Here is a 24,289-nt window from a genome sequence, read left to right on the forward strand (position 1 = left end):
TTTAAACATAATGAATATATTTTTAATCCCGTTCATAGCAATCTATTTTTGATGGAGTATTTTTAAAACTGTTATTTATGTGTTCCTATAAAGCAATCTAGATAATTAGTAGGTGAGATCTCGGCTTACTATGATGAACCATGGCTTACAAAATAACTCATCTTTATATATATATATATATATATATATATATATATATATATATATATATATATATATATATATATATATATATATATATATATATATATATATATATATATATATATATATATATATATATATATATATATATATATATATATGGGATATAAACACTTAATCGCCATAAAGATATTAAAGCAATATTTTTGGAATGTGAAAAAAATCACTATCTCTCACAAAATATATAAGATAAAAATTCCTGAGCATTATATGCAACCAGATCCTCCATCACGCTGCCATACGCGCCTCCCTTCAATGGGAGTAAATTGCCAATACGAAGCCACCAGCAATTCTCCGTCCTGAGCCATAATTTTTCTTCACTCTTAATCTACGACCGAAAAAGTTAAAGCAAGTTAATTAAGGCAATAAATCGAGCGTGATCGATGAAGCCACATCAGGTTTTGAGATAGTGTCTCGACCTCTTCTCTGATTGGCCACTGGCTATTTTCTCTTCAGAATTTCAGCCAATGGGGTGCTTCGTTTGCCCACAAAGGCCTGATAATCATCGAGATAATTGCATTTGTGCAAAGCCATCACCTTTAGACGCCGCTGTAGCCAATGACCGAGGCTCTTGCCCTTGAAACGAACCAATCAAACACATTGTTGACAGTAAACAAACGCCTTGTTTGAATTTGAATGAGCCAATAGCAATACCTGGTGACACTAAGCAAGGCAGCAGCCCCGCCAATGACCGTCCTTGGTGACAGCCGAACGACCAATCGCCAGTCACATTCTTAGCGCCACGTTTTCTGTGAAGTCTTCCAAGGGGGAAATATCAAGAACCCGTTTTTTTACGCCTGATCCTTCCACGTGAGGAGACTTTTCCGATAGAAATGAAGCAAGCTGAAGACAGCAGAGTGAGGAGTGAGCACAGGCCGCCCTACCCTGCCCGGGCCTCCCTGCCCAGCCTCCCCCCTGTCTCCCCTGTCCCCCTCCCTCCCTCCCGTGTCATGTTAAGCGCCTATTAACATAATTTGCATGATAAGGTAATAAAGCCTCGGAGCAGGTAATCATCATTATGTGTAATATCGACATTATAGCGTCATTCCTCCAACAATGATACAGGCTTTCATTCCATCACTGTCAGAGTAAGTATTTTGACGAGGAACAGAACGACATGATAATAATTGCAAACACTCATTAATGCACTCGGAGCGGCATCTCAATTCTCATCCTCACACCTGCGTATTACTTTGATTTTGCAACACTTATTAAACTCATTTTTTAGCTCCTCCCCCCCCCTCCTCCATCACCTCCTCCCCCCACGTCCATCCCCCACCCTCTCCCCGACACACACCGACTGCAAAGGGTAATTCTGTCGGGCTATTATCGTCATCGCTCGGCGTCACCATTATCTCAAGGGGTAACCATTAGTCCAATGCGTCGCTATTATCTCCGCCAGCCACCATTATCGCTGGAGGTAAGCATTAGGGTGGCCGGAGCTAGCTATCTGCTCCCGGCTCTGTTATTTCAAGGGGCGCCATTATCTCCGTGGTCACTATCATCGCCAGACGCCACCATGGCCGCCACGGTGAGTGCTGGGGGTCAGCGGTCCCTCTCGGCGCCTGCAGTCCCTTCGAGGGGGCACTACTCAGATAAAGATTTTCTTTCTATATTTTTATATTCAGAGTATGGACAAAGTTTTGTGATGTACGATGGAATAAATAAAATAATCAAATCATCAGCTAAATCATAACAATAAAAAAGAAAATAAATAGTTCTTGCTATTATTATAACTACTACTATTACTATAACTACTATTATTATTATCAATATTATAATTTGTTCTCGTTTTTTTTTCTTATTATTATTATCATCTTTAATCATTGTTTTTTTTATAATTATTACTATTATTACTATTATTATTATTATTATTATTATTATTATTATTATTATTATTATTATTATTATTATTATTATTATTATTATTATTATTATTATTATTATTATTATTATTATTATTATTAAAATTATTTTTTTGTTATTATCATCATAATTATTACTATTATCATTATAATTATTATTACTATTATTAGTAGAGTTATTATTGTAATTAATATTAATGCTATTATTATTATTATTATTATTATTATTATTATTATTATTATTATTATTATTATTAATATTAATATTATTATCATTGTGACTATTATTATCGTTATCAATACAGCTATCCCTATTTTTGTTATCAATATTAACATAATTAGTCTTATTGTAAATATAATGAAAATAATAATAACGTATATTATTATTATTATTATTATTATTATTATTATTATTATTATTATTATTATTATTATTATTATTATTATTATTATTATTATTATTATTATTATTATTATTATTATTATTATTATTATTATTAGTAGTAGTAGTAGTAGTAGTAGTAGTAGTAGTAGTAGTAGTAGTAGTAGTAGATGATTATTTATGTCACTTACATTGCAACTGATATACTTGTTGATTCTGTTATTATTGTTGTTGAAATAAAATTATAGAAGTAATAATATTTAATAATAATTATTGTTGTTATCATTATTATCGTATTATCATAGCTGCTATTATCTTCAATATGGTCTTAATTTTTTTTATTATTGTTATTTTTGATAATACTATTATTACTGTTATCATTTAAATTATATGTAAATGATCACTATCATTGTTGTTATTAATATTATTATCATTAGTGGTAGTAGCAGCAGTAGTCGTCGTATAAGAATAGAAAACATAATAATAATGATGATAATGATGCTCGATAATAACATCGTTACCGATATTAATACCCTGAGTGGCCCGGCATCGCCCGCTGTTACGACAACGTATAATCGGCCATAACTTTATCATCACGTCGAATAAGCGATGTCCTCATTTCATTTATTGCCTGCATTAAAAGTAAAAAAAAGGGGAGGGGGCGGAAAATTCATATCACTAACAGCAGCCTCTCTCTCTCCCTCCCTCTCCTCTACACGTACTTGCCCTGGTATGCTTGATATAAAAGTAAACTATTGCCAACCTGTGTGTCAGGCGAACGATTGAAACATTAATACCAGTTCATGAAAATAATAACTCGAGGACAAGTGATATTCGGGACTCAATTAATGTTCTGAAAGTGGCGAACGGTCTATCAAGTGTTTAATATTTAGCAGGCTCGGGGGGAGGGGAAAAAAGGCATATTGCGAAGTACTTCCACGCACGTGTTGCCGCATTAAAACTCTCACTAAGCACGTCGCCAGAGTTAATGAAATCTGGGGGCAAAACTATGTATATTTGGACGCGCTCCTCTACGTTCCCTTAGCGCTGAAGGATGTGTCAAGGAAAGCAGTAATCATTTGATTACATACTCTTTTTTTTTCTTTGCATGTCCGACGTTCTTGTCTTCAACATTTTATTCTTCCTGTGTATGTAAAGGTAGCTCCTGCAATTGTATTTTAATGAATATCTATCGAAGTTATGTTTCCGTATCCTCCATCTTGAAAACGTTTCCTTTCGGCCGGTCAACGCTGCATATATAATTTGATTTCGTCCAAATTCTGCATTTCAAATGATATTTTCCAACATTTCCGGAGTAATATATACTTTTTACATTATTCCTGAAATATAACTTCCCACAACAATATTTCTAATGTATAAAAGAATGGAGAGCACTGACATTGTGCTGAGTAAGCTTTATTAAACAAGATTTTTTTCCCATTATTGTATCTGCTCATTTTGAAAACCAGTCAGTCGAAATTACCCACCGGAGTCTCTAAGCCTTGATTCTGATCGTTTTTCACGTGTGAAATTAATGTCTCTGATGTAAAAACCCTCCGCCTAAGATGGGAATAGCTTCAGCTGTCATCTGGCGAGTCGTCTGCTGGGGTAAAAACACATAATCTTTTAACTCGAGCTTGTTTCGAATGACTGGCAGATTGCGCTGGACCGCGTCGAGGGCCAAAGCGACCGACCTCACGGCCATGCAGGGGCTCGAACCCTGGGCAAATTGAAGTCCGAAACGCTGGAGGGTGAGGGAAGGTGGAACTGTAAGGTGTTGTCGGAGAGCTCCTCGCGGCTGGTCACTTATTGATTCCTCGGTCTCTAACTCGGCGGGGACTCACGGATATATGTTGGTCTGTCCCTTAATCTCAAGTTGTATTTTCCTTCTTTTGCTTTATCGCCGCCACCTTCGCTGATCATGATAATTTTGCAGGTCAAGCCGGAGTTCCCGAAACGAAGGAGGAGGAGATATCGTGACCCGGGGACGAGCACGAGTGATTGGATCCCGAAGATGTGGTGCAGCCAATCAGGTACGAGGGAGGCCGTGACGTCATTAGTCCTGTGTCTCTAAACCACCCTGTCCTAGATCCATCATCGCTCCTTCCGAACCAGAGTGGCGCAAGTAACCCGGCCCGCCGCTGCTCCTCCCACCACGAGGCCCTGCTGTTACCTGGCCCGCATGACCGCCCTCGCCTGCGTCAACTGTTGCTATAGCCTGGATACAAGGGCGATGTCTCCACGCTCTTTCTCCTTCTCCTCCTCTTCCTTAACCCCTCCCCTCCTCTTCCATCTCCTCCTCTAACTCCACCTTACTACTATGTTCTTATGGTCTGAAATATTTCGGAACATGCCGTGTACGCTAATAATCAGTCTTGTTTACCGTCTGGATTCTGCCTCGCGGTCCCAGGCTGATCATGGCGTCGCGAGGAAGCATCGCCCAGGTTCGTTCCTCCTCCCGGGTGAAGGAGTTTCGTCCGGGGCGCCGCAAACACGGGGTGGCATCGGGACTCACCACCGCGATGATCCTTATCAATACCTCAGTAAAATATGCCTCGTGATCCGCACCCTCTTACCCTGAGCAGCGGAGACTTTACACGACCCTCCTTATTACTCTCCCCCTCCCAAGCACTATATTACCGCCACAATTATTACTCTTTACCTAGACTTTCTCACCCCCTTCCCATCAGCACCACCATCACCGCTCGCATTACGACGCACATCGACACCACCTCCAATATAAGCCCCACCCCCTTAATCCCCACGGCCCCTCCCCTCCAATGCCTCCCTCCCGCCCCTCCCTTCCACTACCTGCGTGCCCACCAAGCACCTGCCAGACCCGACGTCCATCAGCAAGACCCGGCCCGCCCCGCCAGCCCCGGGGATCGGTCGGACCCGGGGCGCGGCGTCTGGGTATGCTGAGGGGTTGACCTTCACGCTGGGAACGGAGACACAACCAAGAGTTTCGGCAATTACAGCATAATATTGGGGTGCAGCATATTGAGGCAGTTTTTCTAATTTCTGATGGGCGATTCTCGTGTGGATAATTCGCCTCTGATAGACAGTGGCATGTTCACAAAATTATTACCTGGGGGGAGATTTACAAAGACTATCATCTAATTTGTAATCGCAAGTTAAATATCTTTATGCCGGCCATTCTCAGGAACAAAGGCTTTTTATCCGTCAATATTGCCAAGGAAACGACGGCGAGACTCGGCCTATTTGTTGTTTTTCTCACTCGAAGGTGTGGCCGCGCTCATCACCTTTTGGGGGATCTGAAGGCGGGAGCAACGCGATGAGTCCGCCCACATTATGTAAATACAAAGAAAGTGAGGCGAGGGCAGAGGGGCGGCCCAGAACCTGACCCTCAAACTCCCTCATCTGTGCAGGATTAGAGGCCGTATAATGACAACCATATTTTGCTTTATCGCTAACTTGTTCCAGGCAAAACCAAACAGGTTTTTCTTGATTTTAGGGGTGAGGGAGCAGCGGGGGAGCGGGAGTGAGGGAGAGGGAGGGAGGTTAGTGAACACCAAGAAGGGAGAGGCGAGTTCAACTTCAAAATATGCATTTCGTTGGAGCCAGGAGATTAAAACCAATATTCGAGGCAGCCACAACAAGGTATTACTATAGCGTTATGCTAAGTGAATGCCTTCAACATGCAGAGGCTGGGAGGAACTAATGTTTTTCTTACGTATTTTGGTCGTTAACGTGTGAAATACTTCCGGCGCACAGGAGGCGGCGGACCATTATAATTCCCCGTATGTTAGCGTAATGGGCCCCCTCTGGTGCTGCTTGGGGACCGGCCTATACTTCTTCGTTTAGCTCGGCGCACCAGAACGTAGCGCCGCTCCTCTCCCTTCCCCGTGTTCCCGTCCCGCCCCTCCGTCCCCGCCGAGCACAGCGAGTCAGGCGGAATGAATGTTTAAGCGAAGTGAGCTCCCCAACACACTCCGCAGGGGGACACAACATGCTCGGGCCGCCACGCAAACAAAGCTGTACGTCCCGAAATCGAGTTACGACGAGATCATTTTCCGTTTTGTCGCCTCTTCCATTCCCACTCTTTTCACTCTTCCGCCTCTTAGCTGTGTACCCTTCCCAGCTAGCCGACATACCCCTCCTTCCTCTCCCCTTCCCCTCCTTTTCCTTTCTTTCCTCTCTCTTTCTGCCTCTCTTCTTTCCCTCTTTTCTCCTTCGTAGCTGTTGTCTTTAATTTTGTTTGTGTGTGTGTATGTATGCTTGTCTTGGTATGTCTTTCTCTCTTCTATCTCTCTATCTTTCTCTCTCTCTCACTTTAGACCCTCTGTCCTCCGTCTCTCTCCCCCCTTACCCCCCTCCCTTTTCAACTGTCCCCTTCCTCCATTCACCTTCCACCGCCTTAAGCCTCCCCCTCCATCTGTCACCACCTTTCTTTTCCATCCAGCCATTCCATCTCTCTTTCAATTCAGTCCAATCCCTTTACTCTTTGCCTTACACCTCCCGCTCTCTCTCCCTTTCTCTCTCTCTCTCTCTCTCTCTCTCTCTCTCTCTCTCTCTCTCTCTCTCTCTCTCTTCCTCCAAATATTTAAGCATTTTTCGATATCTTTCACAATTTCCAGTCCTGTTCTTTACATCCAGCGGCCCCTAGAAACACACACACACACATACACACACACACCACCCCTTGCTTCCACCCTCTTCCTCGCTCTCACTACCACCACCATCACCACCACCACCACCACCACCCTTGCTCTCATAACCATACGTAACGCGGATGTTGTTCTTAGCGGAGGTGCGACGCCGTGTGCAATTTCAAACAGAAAACAACTTGACCCAGGAGACGAAGGAGCTACCGCAGGAGACCCAAGTGTCCTCCTGAAGGTGACCTCGCGCATAGAAACGCCCTTATAATACACTAATCGATTCCCGCCGGCGCTTGCCATAACACCGTCGAGAGAGAGAGAGAGAGAGAGAGAGAGAGAGAGAGAGAGAGAGAGAGAGAGAGAGAGAGAGAGAGAGAGAGAGAGAGAGATAGAGAGAGAGAGAGAGAGAGAGAGAGAGAGAGAGAGAGAGAGAGAGAGAGAGAGAGAGAGAGAGAGAGAGAGAGAGAGAGAGAGAGAGAGAGAGAGAGAGAGAGAGAGAGAGAGAGAGAGAGAGAGAAAAATTTAACTATTACATGGAAAGGAAAATGATCACACGAGTTTAAGAATGGAAAACAAAAGAAAAAACAAAAAGAGAAGAAAACGAAAACAAAAAAGAAAGAAACACCCCCGAAAAATATATTCATGAAAAAGTAAAAGAAAAACGAAACAAAAAAAATGTTATTAAAAACTTAAAAGCGAAGGAAGAAAGAACAGAAAATGGGAAACACAGAGGAAAGAAAATTAATTAAAACAAGTTATATGGAGGCAAATACGAAAGAAAGGAGATGGAAGGGTCAATGGAATAAAAAGAGAGATGGGGAAAGAAAGACAAAGATAAGTCAGACAAAGAGGATGAAAGTGAGCGAGAACAAAAGAGAGAGAGAAATAAAGAGAGAGAGAGAGAGAGAGAGAGAGAGAGAGAGAGAGAGAGAGAGAGAGAGAGAGAGAGAGAGAGAGAGAGAGAGAGAGAGAGAGAGAGAGAGAGAGAGAGAGAGAGAGAGAGAGAGAGAGAGAGAGAGAGAGAGAGAGAGAGAGAGAGAGAGAGAGAGAGTTAAAAATAAAAGTAAATAATAAAAGAGAGAGAGAGAGGGGTGCGTGTGAGGACAAGGTATGAGGGAGTGGCCGGTAGACATGCACAAGGGGGAGAGAAAAGATGAATTACGATAAAGTATAATATCGAACGTAAGCTGGAGTGATGGAGGGAGAGGAAGGAAAGGAGAGAACCAGGGAGAAGATGCAAGGGAGAGAGAAGGACGTTGGAGAATAGAAGAAGGGATAGAGAGAGGGGGAGAAGGAAGGTGATACGTCTGCATGATGGAGGGAGGGAGATAGAAGGAAGGAACCAAGGCAGCGAAGATGGAGTGTGGAGGAAAGAACGATGGAGGAATATCGAGGTAGCGGAGAGAAACCAAAGAAGAGGGGAGAAAAAAAATCGAAAGAAAGAGCGAAAAAAAGAAAAATGAGCTTACAAAATTATCCTTAATTGAGATATTACAAAAAAATATTTGGGAAGGATATTTTAAGGGAGATAAGAATGAGGAAGAATATTTTGGTCTGTGAGAAAAAGAGAGAAGAAGAAAATGCTCGGTTTCCACGATTACTTTAGGCAGCTTAGTACCATGTGTGTGTGTGTGTGTGTGTGTGTGTGTGTGTGTGTGTGTGTGTGTGTGTGTGTGTGTGTGTGTGTGTGTAGCAGGGTGCAGTGTTTTTGTGTCCCGCTGGGCCGAGTTACCTGTTAGTCTGGTTCGCCATATTAATAACCTTGGCGGTGCATAGGTGGTGGTGCGGCTGCTCCTCCTCGGGTGGTGCTGGTGGCGGTTGTTGGGGTGCTCATGTTTTTATTGGAATTAATAATAGTTATGATGATTATGACGATGATGATGATGATGATGATACACACACACACACACACACACACACACACACACACACACACACACACACACACACACACACACACACACACACACACACACACACACACACATACACACACATACATACATATTATTATTATTATTATTATTATTATTATTATTATTATTATTATTATTATTATTATTATTATTATTATTATTATTATTATTATTATTATTATTATTATTATTATTATTATTATTATTATTATTATTATTATTATTATTATTATTATTATTATTATTATTATTATTATTATTATCATAGCTGACATTACTATTTTCTTCGTTATCGCTCTCGTACCATGTATATCCTCATCCTCATCATCATCATCATTCCTGTTTTCTGCTGCAGTGCTTCAGCCGTCACATAAACTCCTCCCTAAGTCTTCACACCCGAGACCAGCACCACAAAAACCCGAGAGATTAAATACAAGTAATCCCGCCGTCCGTCAGTGGCCGCGGCGCAACACACCAGTCCTCCACACGGGGATCAAGACATCGCCGCCCCACACCCTGACAATGCACAGCCCGGCCCTCAGCGGGGGCGGCGAGGGGCATCACCTCCTACTGAACACGGCGCTTACGTGGTCTTCTCCCTCGCCTTCCCTCTCCTTCTCGCCCTGTCTCACTCCTTCTCCCTCTCTCCTTGAAAGAACTAAGAGGGTCTCGCCAACACTCCACCTTTTTATCCCCTCCTTCTCCTGCCCTCCCTGCTCTTCTCCTCTCTCCTCTCCTCCTTCTCCAGGTGGCCGTGAAGGAGGAGGGGCATCCATAGTCTGGCATGAGGCATCCTTTAGGCCCCATATTTATCCGCTGGCAATTCGGGATATTAAGGAGAAGAAGTATAGAGAGAATGGGATACCTCCTCAAAGGCCTGCAGGTATTGAGGTTTGAAAGAGGGGATAATAGGTTTGAGATGTGGGAATTGGGACGAGGGTAGGGAGAGGAGAGAAGGAGAGAGGGAAGGAGGAAGAGAGAGGGAGAGAAAGAGGAGGAAGAGCAAGAGAGGAGCTAGGCTGGTGCAGGTGGAGAACTTGAAGGCAGACGGAGAAGAAGGAGAGAGAGGAAGAGGAAGAGAGGAGGAGAGAAAGAGGAAGAGCAGGAGAGGAGCTGGGCTGGTGCAGGTGTATATAACATGGAGGCAGACGGACAAGAAGCAGGAGGAGGAGAAGCAGAAGCAGGAGAAGGAAGAGTAGGAAGAGTAGGAGGAAGAAGGGAGAAGATGGGCTGCGCGGGACCATTTCAAGTAAAAAATACATGAATGGGTTAGGGAAGTGGATAGGAATGAGGGAAGTGGGAATGCACGGTTGAAACTAGGGAACAGAAGCGGGGAGTGAGTACTATGCGAAATAATAGTAATATGGGGGAATGGGAATCTACTGTGAGGTGGAAGACGAGCGAGGTAATGAAAGGGTTTATCCATCCCCGTAATGGCCACTGAATCTTGGAAACGACGGACCGGGAGAAGAAAGAAAGAAGGGGCAAATAAAGAATGAAAAAGCGGAGGGACGGAGTAAAGAAAATGACAAAAAGGCCGGAATGAAATGCGACACTATTATATTTGTTCCATAATGGTACAAAGGGAAATGTAGGAAACGGTGATGGGAAGGGTGAGTGAGTCCGCGAAAAGAACAGGAAAGTATGAGTCATTAGAGTTAGGAAAAGAGGCCGAAATGGGCACTTGCAGAAGGAAAAAATAAGAGAAATAACGGAAATAAAGTCTGGGGATATTTTTTTTTACTCTCTCTCCTGCTCTCTCTCTCTTCCTCTTTTCCTCTCTCTCTCTCGCTGAAGGCCAAACACACAAACAAGAAAGGGAGTTGACAGAGGGAGTATTTCGCGGCAAATGGTTCAAACCTGAGTTATCATCGCGGAAAACGGTTCCAAGCCTCATATGGCCGAACACAGATTCATACCGACACATAAATTCCCCTTTGCGAGCTTCCTGTTCGTTTAATGATCGCTGCGGTTGCGGCAAAAAAGGCTCCAAAATTATCAAAAAGGGGGAAAACTGCACTCATTCCGACGCACACACAAAAGCCTTTTCTCTCACCCTTGCCTCTGGAATTAGCGAGGCAATGATTTCTTTTTATGCGGACTTTTCTTTTTTGCTTTTTAATGCGCGGCCTGAGGAGGATTGAGGGAGTATAGAGGCGACGCTTTGCAGGATGTTTCGTCGTTTCGTTAGCTTATCTGGCCGTGCGGCGGAGGATGTAAATACCGGCACGATAAAAGGAAGGCTTACGGCGCATCGGTAACAAGAGGGTGAAAATATGGAGTCTCAAAGTGCAGTAAATTCCGCAGCGAAGAGCAAGAAAAACAGGACGAGGCGGCATGGCGCTCCGACGCGAGACGAACGAAAGAGACAGAAAAAAAGGGTCAAGAAAAAAGGGGGGAGGAGGAGGAGGAGGGAGAAGGAAGAGACGGAGGAGGGAGAGGAGGGGGAGATGGAGGAGAGAAGAGAGAGGGAGGATGAAAAAAAGGAGCCGCAAGTGCATACAAGACAGTTAAGGTCAACCCGTCAACATTACCCGTCAGACTTCAGTGTCGGGAGACGCGTCATTTTCGACAAGAATCGCCATCTTGGTCCACTAAAGGCTCATTACCGACTACTTAACAGCCAATAAGGACCACGCCAACGACCACGGAATGACCAATTACTCGCGGGAATATTAGAGGCGGGTGAGTTTTTGGCTTTAAAGGCGCCACGTCTGAGTAAGGAGAAAGAGTAATTGCAGAATAGCTTTAGTCGCGTTCCATCAAGTAAGATTTGCGTGCTCGTTCCCGACGCCCAAATTCTCGGCGGAGCGGCCAGAATGTTAGTTTCGATATTAAGTACGATTAGTAATTTAACGCAGTTGATTTCATGTCAATATATTTTGCGCGAGGTGGTCGTAAGGCAGGGCGGGTCGGTGGCTTCCCTCCATTCCGTCCCTCATCTCTCCAACCCTCCTCGTCTCGTCTCGTCGTCCGCCCCTCCGCCATCTCCTCCCCCTTTCCGAGGTTCGCCGCGCCCTCTTGCTGTTGGCATGTTATTACCCAGGGCTCACGACCATTCCTCTTAAGTTACTCCCCTGCAAAAAAGAGCAGAGATTGTTTCCCCGCCTTCTGGTACCAACTCATCATTACCTTCTAAAACCTCCATCGCTGCTCTATATCAGGAGGATTTACGACACCCTAATCGTGCAAAAAAATCGCAATCCGGCCCATTCTGCCCAAGCGTTGTGGGGCTTAAATCATCTAATTAGGAGTGTCAAGCTTCCGTCGGAGGGTCCCTCGTCGGGGGATCCATCGGGAATCAGTGTCCGGTGTTATCATGGCTCCTTAGCGGCGATCTTTAGCCCCCACTCACTTACGAGCCGTCAGAAACTCGACTTCGGCATGAGTTAAGGTTCCGGGGTCGTTGGTTGGGTCGTTCCAAGCACACGCAGCGGTGGCATTCCTCGCCTCGCACGATTTCTTTTTATAACGCTTGTGGAACACGTCCAGCCCTTGAGGAACTTATTAGCGTGTGGCGTCAGTGATAAGCCATCTTCGGGGGGGCTTGAGATGGTGCGAAGGGAGGAAGGAAGGAAGGAAGAGACGGAAAAGAAGAAAAAAAAAGAAGACGAAGAAAGAGTAAATAATAACTTATACTATTCTCTCGTCTTTCTCATCGGCATTATTTGTTTGTTTCTTTGCTTTATGGAGACTGAATAAGATAAGGCCGCTGCTGGCAAGATCGGGATGTGCTGTCTGCCTTCCACTGCATTCACAATTACTCTAACGTGGATTAATCGGCCCGTTAATCACCGGTATAATAGCCACGTCTTAAAGCATCAACGTAAATCCTCAGAAATTAATGGAATGGAAGGATAGGAAGTTAAATAACCGATAGTGGTAGGCTAGTGCGAGAGAGAGAGAGAGAGAGAGAGAGAGAGAGAGAGAGAGAGAGAGAGAGAGAGAGAGAGAGAGAGAGAGAGAGAGAGAGAGAGAGAGAGAGAGAGAGAGAGAGAGAGAGAGAGAGAGAGAGAGAGAGAGAGAGAGAGAGAGAGAGAGAGAGAGAGAGAGAGAGAGAGAGAGAGAGAGAGAGAGAGAGTATGAGAATGAGTATATACAAGAAGAGTGAGAAGCAGAAGGAGGGAGAGAATCAGCGAGTGAAGATGGAGGAGATGGAGAAGAGAGGAGGAAGAGTGAGGAGGAGGAGGAGGAGGCAGTAATATTACACCAACACGAGTCCACTTTGAGGAGCCTCGTGTGGCGCAGCTTATCAAACAACGTGGATCACTCCCAAATTGTTGCCCCCGTAAACCTGCAGCTCCTTACTCCCCCTACTCCACCACACACACTCCCCACCCCCCTCCATGACTCCCCACCACTCCACCCTCCACCCTCATCCATCCCCCATACCCCCCTTCACTCCAACCCTTCTCGTCCTCCCCACTCTCCCCCTTTCCTCCTTGCCTCTCCTTACCCGCTCTCCAAAACTTCACCTTCGCCTCCAGGCCCCTCCTCTCTCTCTCTCCAAGCCCCTCCCTCTCACCCCTAACCGGTCCCTCCCTCTCTTCCTCCCCCCCATTATCCCTCTTCTCTCTCCTCTGTAATTGCACAAGTAGACTCATCCTTGCTTCTCCTCAGCCTCGTACCTTCACTCCTCATTTTCTATATATATGTGAGACTTCTTCCCTTCCCCTTCCCTTTATCGTTAGTCTTTTATCTTTTTCTTAGCTTTCTCGTGTGATTATATCTATTCCCTCTTGCTTTCATTTTCTTTCTTCTATCTCTTCCTCCTTCCTACGCCCCTGTTCTTGCCTCCTCAATCTGTTCACTTGCTTTTTCATTGGAACTTTCCCTTTCCCAGCTTTCACATATTTCAAGCGCCGCCATCCTCAATTTTATTCCTTACCTTACTTTCTCATCCTCCTCTTCCTCCTTTCCATTTCCTTTACTCCCTCTCTCTCTGCTCCTCTCTCTCCTTACCCTCCCTGCCTGCCTGCTCCTTCTTTCCTCTCCAATCCCCTCTGTCCCTCCCTCCTTCCTTGCCTCCCTCGCACTAAGACTCTCCTTGGAAAACGCAGATGAGATAGGAATGGCCGTAACGACTTAGCTCGCTGTTATGAGGTTTGCAGGCTGATTAAGTCCCTCCTTGATCATGCAGCGGAGGAGAAGTGAAGACGCCGCGGCACCAACATGTTAATTTCGTTTGTTAATTGTCGGCGGCAGTTTGCATTGTGCCACGCTCTTGGTCAGGGGGGGAAGAGGTGGAATATAAAGAAGGGGAAAAAAAAGGTGGAGCGATATTAAAGAAGTCGGGGGGAAAAAAATGGTGGAGAGTCGGGTGTATCGTTAATATGTTTATGTCTTTATAAGGTAAATTTGCGAGGGAGGGGGAGTGCCAGGCGAGGGGGAATGTATGGTAATTACGCTAATGTATTTGTTCGGTCTGGCATTGCAACGCGAGGAAACGTTCACGTGGTAGTATTTTTTTCTTTTTTAAAATTTTATTCGTGGTGGGTGGAAATGTGGAAGAGGGAAGAGGTGGAAGGAGGAGAAGGAGGATGAGGATTAGGATATGAGTCGGAAGGAGAAGGAAAGGGAAATGGATAGGTGGGAAGAAATGGATGGCGGAGAAGGAGGATAAGGATTAGGATAAGAGTAGGAAGGAGAAGGAAAGGGAAATGGATAGGTGGGAAGAGGTGGAAGGAGGCGGAGGAGGATAAAAATTAGGATAAGAGTGGAAAGGGGAAGGAAAGGGAAATGGATGGGTGGGAAGAGATGGATGGAGGAGGAGGATAAGGATTAGGATAAGGGCAAAAAAGAAAAGGAAGGATAATAGGAAGAGGGATTACCAGCAAGAATGTGGATATGAAGTTTGCAGAAAAGTCAATATTAATACATGTAATATTTTTGTTTGCTCTTGTGGAAAACTGATTATATCTTAACCGCTGTTCTCCATCCCTTCATAGTGAAACTGCAGAGCGATGTGCAGCGACTGGAAAGGAAAGAAAAATTAGAATAAAGAAAAATATAAAAACATCGCTCTTCAACACCACCAAAACAAACACAGCAGAAAACAGTCTTGTACTACGCCCAACATTCAACTCTTCCTCACCTTCCCTTCCTCCTTCCCTTCCTCCTCTTCCTATTCCTCTCCCCTGCGCTCTTTCTCTCTACCGCCACTCTTGCCGGCTCTTCCTTTCCCTGCTCTACAAGCGCCGGTTCTTTCCTACCCGTTACCCTCGTCCAAATATCCCTCCCTTACCCACGCTTCTCCCTTTCCTCACTTCACCCCTCCCACTCCCCCTACGCCGCCACCAGCTCTGCGCGCCCCCCGCCCCCAACCTTCCCCTCCAACACTCCATTTCCCCTCGTGCCCCTTCCCCTTCTGAAATATAATGGCTGACCCCGCTGGAACATTTGCAAGTTATTTTATCTTGCCTGAAAGTGACGTTGTATTCCATAAAGCAGGCTGAGCGAGACTGAATATCTAACTTAAGTGGACCATTACGTTGTGAGGAACCCCCGACAAGTACGGCCCAGGGAATGCGAATACAATTTCCAAAATGGTGTAAACACCCGCTCGAGGAATTGTTTTATGAAAGTTTTCGCCGGAGCGAAGGTTTATTTGATATGGGAATAGCGCACTTTTTGCTGGAAAATGTTGAGGGAATAAATATGAGATTCTGCGGGGAGGATGTTCCCTGAATTTTTTTCTGTAAATATTTGAATATTTGGGTGTGTTTACATGTGGTCTATTCTTTTGTGTGCACCTCCCCACGGCCGCACACACGCCGACACACGGCCTTACTTTGGCGAATATTTAAGTGTTTGTAGACCTATCCAATTATATAATATTTGCCCTCATGTACTTCACCACTTGTCTGCACACACTTGCACCGGCCGAGTGTCCTTTCTTCTGATCTTGCTTGGTGCTGTACACTTGTTTGCATCATTAAATACCTCTTAACAATATCAAAAAGTAAACTCTGAGAGGCGAAGAACTAATCCACTGAATATGCATGTATGTATATTCAAATGATCTAAAGTGGCGGCTCCAACATAAAGTAAATTCTAGAGTTTGCGGCGACACCTCGCGGCTAACGTCCCGCGATGCACGGAGATAGCGGCGAGACGGATGGCAAAAATTAGAGGTTTAGCATGAATATAAACAACAGTGTTATCTAGATCTCATCTGTTTTCTCTTTATACTCGTTTAGCAGCTGTCTCTGTGCCCCAAACATCCTTCAATACAGCCTCCTACATTACTTTTATCTTACTCTCAAAAATGCAGTGAGTGTAAGCAGGTAGTTACTTACTTGTTTTTCAGGTTTTTGTGATCAGATAATAATTTCAGTTTTGAAATTTTTTTTAGACAGGTTCAGTCTCGCAGCGAATTCGTAACCGAGCTCACGGTGCGCCTGATCATTATTACTCGTAAGTCAGACGCAAACTTATTATTTATCCAAGTCTCAAAACAGACCTTCTCCAATTACCTTTTTGCTTAAGAATTAGTCATATAATTCAGATTTTCTGCGTCGTAACTCACCACCCTCCATAGTACATAAGATTATTTCGGTACAATTATCCCAAGCTTCTCTCGAAGGTTTCTTAATATTATCTGCTTATCACGACCTACGGAGACCGAGCCATCATGCCCGGCCGCGTGTGTGAAGGGACCACGGCGCCCATTCCTTACTGAGACTAATTTCCCCGTGCTGTAGCGGCCATTACCAAGGAATACTTGTGCTTCTGTTTCCAATTAACTGAGATCGTCCATTGTTCAGGCGGAGTTTTTCTGACCACTCCGCCGGGTCCGTAGGTCCTCCTCGGCCACTTTCCGGGAGTTATGGCCGCGGCCATCCGTGCCCCCCGGCGGCCTCCCCACAAGGACAACGCTGTCATCTAAATATCTGCCATTTTGTCCAACTACGCGTTATTGCCCGGCCACAACGGCTTTTGTGTATAATCTACCGAGGAAAGAGTCTCTGTGCTGTGAGAACACGACGAGGGGAGGGAGTCAAGGCAACTTCTCTTTCCGCCGTCTCTTCTCCCGAAGCATGTGAGGGCAAGGAGGAGAAATTATCTCATCCCTCCCTTCTTCCAGTCTCTTCCTCCGCGGTGCACACCATCAGCTGCCCCTCACAGGATCATCAGCGGGGAGTCTGTCGGCCATGCGTCTCTCAAGTGATCGGACACTTGTTCACTGCTTGCTGAGGGACAGCGCGAGGGGACTGTAAGGCGACTGGAGATGTCTTGTGCGAGGACGAACAGATACTGACATGGACGGAAAGGAAGGAAATACGAACGGAAGAAACTGGCATATAACACGCAATGAAAGGGCCAGATTACAAGCTTTGCTCCAGTAAAACTAAAAAGAAAAATGCGAGCAATATTTCCAGAAATTATATTAAGTATGATAATCTCCTGGTCACTCACAGGCCCCGCCTAGATTATCATTTCAGAAGTAAGGGCGTTACTCTGCTGTGTCTGGCCGCCTTCCATGAATCCCTCACGGCAGTTTGGGACGCTGTCGGCCTGCCTGGATAAGGGGCTCCTCGATGGCCGAGTCTGCCTCACGGAGAGGCTACACTTAGTTTTTGCCTCCTCAGCATCCACTGGCAGGGCCCCAGAGGATGGTGGGCTGCCTGGATGGCTGGTGGGGCAGGCTGGCAGCCTGGCAGGCTGACCAAGCTCACGAAGAGGGACTGCTCTCGGCAAGTCCTCTCCAATGCAACTTTCCCAAGAAACTGCAAATTTTCTCTTGTCACATCGAGACCGTGTTGTGGAGAACCTGCAATGAATTACTCGATCATTTTGCAACCGAAACTGCTGCCCACTAAACACAAACAGAGCAAGCAAAAACTAACAGCCTCAGAACTCAAGCATTTGATGTACATGACAAAATATACTGTTTTTTATTGATGATGATATCGAGTTAATTCTTTCGACAAAAAGGTGATCAGTACTTTCGCAAAGTTATTTTGATCTTCAGTACACTCTGTGATATACAAGAACAAAAATATAATAGGCAGCTCAACTGTTTCTTTACCTATAACAAATATATACAAAGAAAACGTGTAATCATTATCAGTGTAGTTGGAGCGCAAACTTATATTATTCATCCGTCTCTGCTGACATTGTGCTCGCTCACCAGAGATTACTATAATATTTAACTCGTAGCGTTTGGCATTCCTTCAGTGGCGGCTCCCTCCTCGTGATGTGTGTGTGTGTGTGTGTGTGTGTGTGTCACTGCTTCGTGCCACAGTCACCCTGTACTTGGCCTGCCGTTCCTCCACGCTCATCCGTCTAGGGCCTCCATTAGCCTCGCACTCACTCATCGGGGAGCGGCGCCGCGCGTGCCACGAGGCAGATTCCCTCACGCCACTGAGTCACGCACGACAAAAGCTCATCCATAAAACGCCGCTCGAGACTCCGCAAAACAAAATCTTGAAACCCCTTAACCCCGCCGGACCAACCCTCACGCGCCGGCCGGGTGTTCATGTCGCTGCTCCGTGTAGAAATGCAACAAATACCTGAAAACTTGTCGTTATTGCGCCACATATTCACTTTCCCTGCTTCAGCAACTTCTGCGGCTGTTTGAACTTGTCCTCCCAAAACAACATTTTTTACTCTAGTCTCTCGAGAGCGGCCATGTTCTTTCTTTCTAAACCTCCTCCTTTCTCCTCCTCTCCCTCGCCCTCCTCCTCCATGTTTCCTTCTCTTCCTCCTCCTCGGCCTTCTTTTCATTTGTTTTTCCTGTTCTCGCACTCTTCCCCTATTCATTCAATCTTTGGTTTTCCCTTTCCTTCGTCCATCCTCTGCCTGCACTTCTCTCTTTCTCTCCTTCTCTTCCTCCTCCTTGTCCTTCTTTTCATTTGCTTTTCCTGTTCCAGCCCTCTTCCCCAATTCATTCACTCTCTCGTTTTCCCTTTTCTTCGTCCATACTCTCTGCCTGCACTCCTCTCCATCTATCCACCCACGTCCTCCATCTACCCTTCTCTCTACCTCCTCGTCTTACAACTTGTTCTGCGTCTTGCTCCTCCTTCTTCGTGCTCTTCCTCCCCACCCTTCCTGCCTCCTCTCAGCCTCACTCCTCATTCTCCGGGCCACGACGAGCAGCTTGTATAGACCAACTGCACACTATAATCACTTGCAGGAGCAGACCTCAGGTAAAGCACCCATTAGAGCCCATAACTTGCTGCCAACAGGTAGGGTTATCAAGGTAAATGCCCCACCTCCAGTACCCCCCTGCAGGCGTGTGTGTCGAGGGGGGAGGAATTCTCAGTGTGAAGCCGCGGGATGTCAGGCAGACCCTAATTACCTGTGCCTGGCTGTATGGCGGCACGCTGTGTGAGGAAGCGACTTATTTTATATGAGAGAGGCTTCGGTTGATGACCCTAAGTGAGGAGGACACGGCGAGGGCGGCGGCAAAAAGGCGGAAAGAAAAGGAGAAAAAAGAACAAGGGAAGCAAAGAAATGCGTAGATAGAGCGGGGACCATGGAAAATGAGAGAGAGAGAGAGAGAGAGAGAGAGAGAGAGAGAGAGAGAGAGAGAGAGAGAGAGAGAGAGAGAGAGAGAGAGAGAGAGAGAGAGAGAGAGAGAGAGAGAGAGTAATAAATAAGAAAAGAGAGAGGTGATGGAGACACCAGTGGTCGTCCTTGTGGTGAGAGAAGGATGTATGGATGTCAAAGGGAGGAAAGGATAGAGGGGAGTGGAGGGGGGGGGGTTGAGGAGGAAGAGAAAGTAAAAAGAGAAAGAGAGGGAGAGATAAGGTAGTGAAGAATTAAGGTAAGAAAGAAATAGAGAAAATGAGGGAGGTAAAGAAACGCGGAGGGATGCGCGAGGACTTTACAGAGAGGAGGAAGGGAGGATGAAGGGAAGGTGGGGAGGGTTAGGTGGAAGGGAAAGGGGAGTGAGGGGGTGAGGGGGGTGGAGTGGGGTGAGGAAATGGGCGGCATGAATGGGTGGCGGCAATAGTTCTTCATCCTGGCAGGCAAATGGGGTCGGGGCGGCGTGCATTGGGTAATATAATCTCGTTGTTGTGGCCAGTGAAGTAGAGAAATATAGAGGGCGCCACACACACACACACACACACACACACACACACACACACACACACACAGACAATCCCACACACACACTCACAGACAATCCCACACACACACACACAAACACAGGATGACAGCATTGTGTGAAGTAAAACAGCTCAATGCTCTTTTTTTTCTTTCTTTTTTTTCTCTTTTTGCGGTATGTACAGTTTTGTGATGGAATAAAAAAAATGTCAAAAGGATCAATAGAAGGAAGGAGTTTGTAAGGAGTTCGTGCATGCCAAGGGTTAAAAAAAGTATTCGTTTTATTTGCGTATATCCGACATGATAACGATTGCTTGAGTGAGTGTTCGGTATGCATGTACGTTATTGTGTGTGTGTGAATGTGTGTATGTGTGTGTGTGGAGGAGGGTTGTGTGCATGTGTAGGGGGGTGGGAGGTTGTGTGTGTGTGTGTGTGTGTGTGTGTGTGTGTGTGTGTACCTGGGGGAGCGTGTCTGCTATTCCCGCTCAAGGTCAGCTCAGGACGCCACGGCGACCACGGCGAGGATCAGCGGCATCAACGGGGCGAGCCAGAATAAGATAAAACCCAATAAACTCGAGACTTGCCGAAGGGGGAAAAAAAAGCCGCAAAATTGTCTTCATTCAAACGGAGGGACAACCAAATGTGACAACCTAGAGTATTTTCATGTATTATATCTATTGAATGTACTTTTACTCGCACTTTCCTCTTTTTCAACGCAACTTCTTCTCCTGACAGGGTGACGGCAGGGACGGAGCAGTGACTATGGAGGAAGACCGCCTCGCAGTCTTCCCTTCAGCCGCCTCTCCTCGCACCATCGTCCCCCCGCTGCTCGTCCTCCCGGCTCCTCCCAAATTCTACCTCCCTCCACTCAAGCGTCGCAGCACCCCCGCAGAGTCAACACTGGGGAGGCTCCGGCCCAGATACGGAGCGAGATAAGTCAATAAAATCGCCCTCTTAGCCGGCCAACCACAGACAGATGAGGATATTTACAAGGAATTAACTTTCCTCCTCTCGCGGACCAGTTAAAGATGCTCGCCATTTGAGTTAGGCGAAGGGCGAACGAGAGGACTGTGGCTGTCCCCGTCTGGTGTGTGCCTTGACATCTCGACCTGTGATTAGACGTATAAATACCTTCTCGTGACGTTAATGTTCCCCTCCCCCGCCTCGAGGCAGCTGTACGGTGTGAGGGGCAGGGAAGGGTAAGGATACCAATACACCTCATCCATCTCCCTTTATCCTTGGACATGAACTTAGAGCCACTACAGCGTGTCTTCACAGCGTCCTGGGCCAAGGGAGGACAGGGGTGACACGATTCATATTGATTACAAACTTTTGTAACCAAAGTTATATTTTGTTTACTCGGCAAAATTGTAGCAACAGCAAAACACATTTATGATATTTAATATTTGCCAAGGCTAAAGTATGAACTTTTCAAATATTCCCATCAAAAGTATGGGACGTTCTTTTTATTAAATTTTGAATATATCTAATCCTCTTTGTTCAGTTGAAGCAGCAGACAACACAGAATATTGAATGAAGTTAATCAAAAGCAAGATCTTGAAATATTAAATATACAAATGATTTGACATGCAATATATACCAGCTTAGTAGTAAAATATTTTCCATTTATACAACCGACATTTTGTGATTCAAACGCCTGGCCGCTGAGCCCCGCCCGCCGCCCCGAGCTCATCCCTCTGCCGTATTGTCAGGTGCAGGTGCGCGACACTTTATGGCACAGGTACAGGATCACGAAAATACTAATCGACAGTCACACATATATTGCTCACGCGTCCCAATCTTCAGTAAATAATGGTGCGTGTCCGCCGCTCTGGTCAATACCAAATTTTTCTTTTAATGCCGGGGTGGCGGCGCGTACGCCGGGCCAGTCCCAGGTATTCGCTGTGAATAAATATAAAAGATTTACTCGGCCCAGACATGCAGATCTGCCAAACGTTGCCTGGATCCATACGGCTTGTGTTTCATGGTCAATAATTCTGGTTATGTTTACGAGGCGGACTTCTGGCGTGTAATTGATTAAGGAACATAAATCTTTAAGGAGGGGGGGGGGGGAGGACCCAAGGTATTGTAGCGTAGGCACGCAGTGTACTATTCTTTTAGTCTAGTGCAGTAAGGGAGCAGGAAGGGAACCTCCAGCTCCCTTAAGACATTCCTCTATTAACGAATTATTCGGATAATAATTATAAAAGTAATTGGATAATTACCTGTAATTTATTTATTATACTATGTAGGTAAATATAAAATGGCACAGCTATAATCTGGATTAAATGTTGCCTGTGTTTATAAGGCGGGGTGTGGACGGCCACGGGCGACATTTTGTAACGAACCTGAACGTTGCAGAAATTGGAACGTGGGATGTTTGTGTCGGGAAAAAAGGTGCCCCAAAAAGTTTAATGCACACCTTTGTGGTAGAAAAGATTTTACTGCCTCAGCATCGTCAGGTGCGTCGATAAATTCACAACGCCCCGTAGGTTAGTTGATGTATTTTTTTACTATAATATTGTTTAATAGATTACAGTTATTGCAACTGTTGTTTTTGTTAGTATTACCTACATACCCGATAAGTAAAAAATGTTGTATTCATTGAGTGTGTTAATGTTTAAAAGTGATTTCTTTTTACATTCCGTTGTGTGATGTTAATATTTTAATACTTCTGATATGCTTAATGTAACCTCTAAAAGTATGATGCGCTTTTGTACGAGCCCTGAGCCACGTCCGAGGCATTGATTCCTTGCTCCTTTTATCTTATTCACAGAAGACTCGATGAACCGTAACACGCAACAGTCGGGAGAAAGTTTTTTTTCAGCCTATAATTTATATTTCCTTCCTTGCAATAAAGTTCTTAAAGTGTCTTCCTGTTGTCGCAATCAGTGACAAAATCCTGCCTGAGACGACTTGTGATAGCAGTGATTGGTGGCGTGCTGAGTGGCTGACACAAGTGTTTCAACGCTGCCAAACCACTAACTTATCAGTGGTTTTTTTTTTATGATGGACTAAAATAGCATCGCAGAGGTCATTACAGAAAGTTGAGATCATGAGAATGTCCGGGGTCATGAGGGGGCGACGGCGACCTCTACATGGATGTGGTTGTGTAACGACGTGCCATCAGGACACGTCGCTCCCTCACTAAAGCATGACACACCACAACTTTTTTTTTCTGGATGGCCTGACGACCCGGCACGCTACAGTGAGGCCAGAATACCTTTCACGTCGCCAGTATATTCTTGGCTTTGTATGATTGCCTAATAAAACATGACTTAAGAATATCCCTCTGTACATGATTCAACCCTTTGTGCTCCAAGTTTAAAATCCCTCTCGGCTGACTTAATGGGAGTAATTTGGGCCTCCTCCTCCCTTCGCCGTTCTCCTTTCTCCTGGGTCCTACGGGGATGGAAACCCGGGATGACAGGTGACCACAATATCGCCTCGGGTGCTCGACGACTTGTATGATGGACGGAAATTGGAGTTTCTATTGCCAGATGTCGCTACTGAGAGGCAACCCTGGGGCCAGATCTCCCTCGAGGCCTCCCACCAGCTCTCTCGCTCTCCCTCTCTCTCTCCTTCTCTCCCTCTACCTCTCTCACCCTATTCTCCCTATCCCTTCTTCCCACCAACCCCCTCCTGCCTCTCCCCTATCTTTCCTCCCTTCCTCTCCCTCTCTCACCCTACTCTCCCTATCCCTTCTTCCCACCAACCCTCTCCTGCCTCTCCCCTATCTTTCTTCCCTTCCTCTCCCCCTCACCCTTCCTTCCTCACCCTCCCCAGGTACTCGTTCTCAAGCTTAAAAGAACCCCGAATGTGCCTCAAACTCGCCCGTGTGTTGTGTAATAAAAGGTCAGTGATCGAATATGTTTTTTTGGCTTTATTACAACGACTTGAATTTGCTGGTGCTTATTACTTCTTGTAGATGAGAATATTGTTGAGTCTGAGAGGCTGAAGAAGTGAGAGGGTGAATAACTGAGAGGGGGAAGAAGTGAGAGAGGGAAGAACCAGGAGTGTGAATGACTGTGAGGGAGAATAACTAAGAGGGGGAAAGTTTGAGAGGGTGAAGAGCTAAGAGGATGAAGAAATAAGAGTGTGAAAGGATGGAAGAGCGAGTGGGAGTGAGAGTGATAAAGGATGTCTAAGAATAGTGGTTGAAAAGGGGCAGGAAATCGAGAAGGCTGAGAAACAGGAAGCCGGGAAGATAAGGTGACTGGAATGACTAATGGGTGTTCAATACGA

The 24,289-nt window shown here is 45.5% G+C and overlaps 1 long non-coding RNA gene across 1 annotated transcript in view; it reads left to right on the forward strand.

Moving 5' to 3' along the window:
* LOC127008926 (uncharacterized) overlaps nt 1-23,331 on the forward strand; it is a 35,155-nt gene extending 11,824 nt beyond the window's left edge. The window contains exons 2-3 of the long non-coding RNA XR_007761463.1: nt 4,388-4,484; nt 20,780-23,331. This is a non-coding gene — a long non-coding RNA (uncharacterized LOC127008926). The remainder of the gene's footprint in view (nt 1-4,387; nt 4,485-20,779) is intronic.
* Nucleotides 23,332-24,289: the final 958 nt, after the last annotated feature.

The sequence above is a fragment of the Eriocheir sinensis genome, chromosome 39, assembly GCF_024679095.1.
Source record: "Eriocheir sinensis breed Jianghai 21 chromosome 39, ASM2467909v1, whole genome shotgun sequence".
Classification (NCBI taxonomy): Eukaryota; Metazoa; Arthropoda; class Malacostraca; order Decapoda; family Varunidae; genus Eriocheir; species Eriocheir sinensis.